The sequence below is a fragment of the Ictalurus furcatus genome, chromosome 20 (genome assembly GCF_023375685.1).
Source record: "Ictalurus furcatus strain D&B chromosome 20, Billie_1.0, whole genome shotgun sequence".
NCBI lineage: Eukaryota > Metazoa > Chordata > Actinopteri > Siluriformes > Ictaluridae > Ictalurus > Ictalurus furcatus.
Window position 1 is genome coordinate 9,480,405 of NC_071274.1, and position 6,000 is coordinate 9,486,404.

Sequence of the window (6,000 nt, forward strand, 5' to 3'; positions counted from 1 at the left end):
ATATGTGAAAAGAATCAAATTGGAGTAGGTCGGGCAACTGATTATATGAGTTTGTTAGAAAAACCACTTTCCTTTGCTCCTAGCGCCTTCTCGTTCGCTGTATAGCGTTTTGAGCGTATAAAGAGCACAGGTGTGTAAGGGGACACAGGATGAATGGGAACTAGTTTTGTTATTGTACTTTTGATGAAAAGTGACTTTCTAGACATAAAATGTCACTTTTTTCACCTTATCATACTTTTCCATCAACTTTTGCATTTTAATGTAAACAATCATATTTCGTAATATTTTGGGTCAGAAACATTTCATAGTACTATATTATGTCTAAATATGTGAAAAGAATCAAATTGGAGTAGGTCGGGCAACTGATTATATGAGTTTGTTAGAAAAACCACTTTCCTTTGCTCCTAGCGCCTTCTCGTTCGCTGTATAGCGTTTTGAGCGTATAAAGAGCACAGGTGTGTAAGGGGACACAGGATGAATGGGAACTAGTTTTGTTATTGTACTTTTGATGAAAAGTGACTTTCTAGACATAAAATGTCACTTTTTTCACCTTATCATACTTTTCCATCAACTTTTGCATTTTAATGTAAACAATCATATTTCGTAATATTTTGGGTCAGAAACATTTCATAGTACTATATTATGTCTAAATATGTGAAAAGAATCAAATTGGAGTAGGTCGGGCAACTGATTATATGAGTTTGTTAGAAAAACCACTTTCCTTTGCTCCTAGCGCCTTCTCGTTCGCTGTATAGCGTTTTGAGCGTATAAAGAGCACAGGTGTGTAAGGGGACACAGGATGAATGGGAACTAGTTTTGTTATTGTACTTTTGATGAAAAGTGACTTTCTAGACATAAAATGTCACTTTTTTCACCTTATCATACTTTTCCATCAACTTTTGCATTTTAATGTAAACAATCATATTTCGTAATATTTTGGGTCAGAAACATTTCATAGTACTATATTATGTCTAAATATGTGAAAAGAATCAAATTGGAGTAGGTCGGGCAACTGATTATATGAGTTTGTTAGAAAAACCACTTTCCTTTGCTCCTAGCGCCTTCTCGTTCGCTGTATAGCGTTTTGAGCGTATAAAGAGCACAGGTGTGTAAGGGGACACAGGATGAATGGGAACTAGTTTTGTTATTGTACTTTTGATGAAAAGTGACTTTCTAGACATAAAATGTCACTTTTTTCACCTTATCATACTTTTCCATCAACTTTTGCATTTTAATGTAAACAATCATATTTCGTAATATTTTGGGTCAGAAACATTTCATAGTACTATATTATGTCTAAATATGTGAAAAGAATCAAATTGGAGTAGGTCGGGCAACTGATTATATGAGTTTGTTAGAAAAACCACTTTCCTTTGCTCCTAGCGCCTTCTCGTTCGCTGTATAGCGTTTTGAGCGTATAAAGAGCACAGGTGTGTAAGGGGACACAGGATGAATGGGAACTAGTTTTGTTATTGTACTTTTGATGAAAAGTGACTTTCTAGACATAAAATGTCACTTTTTTCACCTTATCATACTTTTCCATCAACTTTTGCATTTTAATGTAAACAATCATATTTCGTAATATTTTGGGTCAGAAACATTTCATAGTACTATATTATGTCTAAATATGTGAAAAGAATCAAATTGGAGTAGGTCGGGCAACTGATTATATGAGTTTGTTAGAAAAACCACTTTCCTTTGCTCCTAGCGCCTTCTCGTTCGCTGTATAGCGTTTTGAGCGTATAAAGAGCACAGGTGTGTAAGGGGACACAGGATGAATGGGAACTAGTTTTGTTATTGTACTTTTGATGAAAAGTGACTTTCTAGACATAAAATGTCACTTTTTTCACCTTATCATACTTTTCCATCAACTTTTGCATTTTAATGTAAACAATCATATTTCGTAATATTTTGGGTCAGAAACATTTCATAGTACTATATTATGTCTAAATATGTGAAAAGAATCAAATTGGAGTAGGTCGGGCAACTGATTATATGAGTTTGTTAGAAAAACCACTTTCCTTTGCTCCTAGCGCCTTCTCGTTCGCTGTATAGCGTTTTGAGCGTATAAAGAGCACAGGTGTGTAAGGGGACACAGGATGAATGGGAACTAGTTTTGTTATTGTACTTTTGATGAAAAGTGACTTTCTAGACATAAAATGTCACTTTTTTCACCTTATCATACTTTTCCATCAACTTTTGCATTTTAATGTAAACAATCATATTTCGTAATATTTTGGGTCAGAAACATTTCATAGTACTATATTATGTCTAAATATGTGAAAAGAATCAAATTGGAGTAGGTCGGGCAACTGATTATATGAGTTTGTTAGAAAAACCACTTTCCTTTGCTCCTAGCGCCTTCTCGTTCGCTGTATAGCGTTTTGAGCGTATAAAGAGCACAGGTGTGTAAGGGGACACAGGATGAATGGGAACTAGTTTTGTTATTGTACTTTTGATGAAAAGTGACTTTCTAGACATAAAATGTCACTTTTTTCACCTTATCATACTTTTCCATCAACTTTTGCATTTTAATGTAAACAATCATATTTCGTAATATTTTGGGTCAGAAACATTTCATAGTACTATATTATGTCTAAATATGTGAAAAGAATCAAATTGGAGTAGGTCGGGCAACTGATTATATGAGTTTGTTAGAAAAACCACTTTCCTTTGCTCCTAGCGCCTTCTCGTTCGCTGTATAGCGTTTTGAGCGTATAAAGAGCACAGGTGTGTAAGGGGACACAGGATGAATGGGAACTAGTTTTGTTATTGTACTTTTGATGAAAAGTGACTTTCTAGACATAAAATGTCACTTTTTTCACCTTATCATACTTTTCCATCAACTTTTGCATTTTAATGTAAACAATCATATTTCGTAATATTTTGGGTCAGAAACATTTCATAGTACTATATTATGTCTAAATATGTGAAAAGAATCAAATTGGAGTAGGTCGGGCAACTGATTATATGAGTTTGTTAGAAAAACCACTTTCCTTTGCTCCTAGCGCCTTCTCGTTCGCTGTATAGCGTTTTGAGCGTATAAAGAGCACAGGTGTGTAAGGGGACACAGGATGAATGGGAACTAGTTTTGTTATTGTACTTTTGATGAAAAGTGACTTTCTAGACATAAAATGTCACTTTTTTCACCTTATCATACTTTTCCATCAACTTTTGCATTTTAATGTAAACAATCATATTTCGTAATATTTTGGGTCAGAAACATTTCATAGTACTATATTATGTCTAAATATGTGAAAAGAATCAAATTGGAGTAGGTCGGGCAACTGATTATATGAGTTTGTTAGAAAAACCACTTTCCTTTGCTCCTAGCGCCTTCTCGTTCGCTGTATAGCGTTTTGAGCGTATAAAGAGCACAGGTGTGTAAGGGGACACAGGATGAATGGGAACTAGTTTTGTTATTGTACTTTTGATGAAAAGTGACTTTCTAGACATAAAATGTCACTTTTTTCACCTTATCATACTTTTCCATCAACTTTTGCATTTTAATGTAAACAATCATATTTCGTAATATTTTGGGTCAGAAACATTTCATAGTACTATATTATGTCTAAATATGTGAAAAGAATCAAATTGGAGTAGGTCGGGCAACTGATTATATGAGTTTGTTAGAAAAACCACTTTCCTTTGCTCCTAGCGCCTTCTCGTTCGCTGTATAGCGTTTTGAGCGTATAAAGAGCACAGGTGTGTAAGGGGACACAGGATGAATGGGAACTAGTTTTGTTATTGTACTTTTGATGAAAAGTGACTTTCTAGACATAAAATGTCACTTTTTTCACCTTATCATACTTTTCCATCAACTTTTGCATTTTAATGTAAACAATCATATTTCGTAATATTTTGGGTCAGAAACATTTCATAGTACTATATTATGTCTAAATATGTGAAAAGAATCAAATTGGAGTAGGTCGGGCAACTGATTATATGAGTTTGTTAGAAAAACCACTTTCCTTTGCTCCTAGCGCCTTCTCGTTCGCTGTATAGCGTTTTGAGCGTATAAAGAGCACAGGTGTGTAAGGGGACACAGGATGAATGGGAACTAGTTTTGTTATTGTACTTTTGATGAAAAGTGACTTTCTAGACATAAAATGTCACTTTTTTCACCTTATCATACTTTTCCATCAACTTTTGCATTTTAATGTAAACAATCATATTTCGTAATATTTTGGGTCAGAAACATTTCATAGTACTATATTATGTCTAAATATGTGAAAAGAATCAAATTGGAGTAGGTCGGGCAACTGATTATATGAGTTTGTTAGAAAAACCACTTTCCTTTGCTCCTAGCGCCTTCTCGTTCGCTGTATAGCGTTTTGAGCGTATAAAGAGCACAGGTGTGTAAGGGGACACAGGATGAATGGGAACTAGTTTTGTTATTGTACTTTTGATGAAAAGTGACTTTCTAGACATAAAATGTCACTTTTTTCACCTTATCATACTTTTCCATCAACTTTTGCATTTTAATGTAAACAATCATATTTCGTAATATTTTGGGTCAGAAACATTTCATAGTACTATATTATGTCTAAATATGTGAAAAGAATCAAATTGGAGTAGGTCGGGCAACTGATTATATGAGTTTGTTAGAAAAACCACTTTCCTTTGCTCCTAGCGCCTTCTCGTTCGCTGTATAGCGTTTTGAGCGTATAAAGAGCACAGGTGTGTAAGGGGACACAGGATGAATGGGAACTAGTTTTGTTATTGTACTTTTGATGAAAAGTGACTTTCTAGACATAAAATGTCACTTTTTTCACCTTATCATACTTTTCCATCAACTTTTGCATTTTAATGTAAACAATCATATTTCGTAATATTTTGGGTCAGAAACATTTCATAGTACTATATTATGTCTAAATATGTGAAAAGAATCAAATTGGAGTAGGTCGGGCAACTGATTATATGAGTTTGTTAGAAAAACCACTTTCCTTTGCTCCTAGCGCCTTCTCGTTCGCTGTATAGCGTTTTGAGCGTATAAAGAGCACAGGTGTGTAAGGGGACACAGGATGAATGGGAACTAGTTTTGTTATTGTACTTTTGATGAAAAGTGACTTTCTAGACATAAAATGTCACTTTTTTCACCTTATCATACTTTTCCATCAACTTTTGCATTTTAATGTAAACAATCATATTTCGTAATATTTTGGGTCAGAAACATTTCATAGTACTATATTATGTCTAAATATGTGAAAAGAATCAAATTGGAGTAGGTCGGGCAACTGATTATATGAGTTTGTTAGAAAAACCACTTTCCTTTGCTCCTAGCGCCTTCTCGTTCGCTGTATAGCGTTTTGAGCGTATAAAGAGCACAGGTGTGTAAGGGGACACAGGATGAATGGGAACTAGTTTTGTTATTGTACTTTTGATGAAAAGTGACTTTCTAGACATAAAATGTCACTTTTTTCACCTTATCATACTTTTCCATCAACTTTTGCATTTTAATGTAAACAATCATATTTCGTAATATTTTGGGTCAGAAACATTTCATAGTACTATATTATGTCTAAATATGTGAAAAGAATCAAATTGGAGTAGGTCGGGCAACTGATTATATGAGTTTGTTAGAAAAACCACTTTCCTTTGCTCCTAGCGCCTTCTCGTTCGCTGTATAGCGTTTTGAGCGTATAAAGAGCACAGGTGTGTAAGGGGACACAGGATGAATGGGAACTAGTTTTGTTATTGTACTTTTGATGAAAAGTGACTTTCTAGACATAAAATGTCACTTTTTTCACCTTATCATACTTTTCCATCAACTTTTGCATTTTAATGTAAACAATCATATTTCGTAATATTTTGGGTCAGAAACATTTCATAGTACTATATTATGTCTAAATATGTGAAAAGAATCAAATTGGAGTAGGTCGGGCAACTGATTATATGAGTTTGTTAGAAAAACCACTTTCCTTTGCTCCTAGCGCCTTCTCGTTCGCTGTATAGCGTTTTGAGCGTAAAAGAGCACAGGTGTGTAAGGGGAGCACAGGA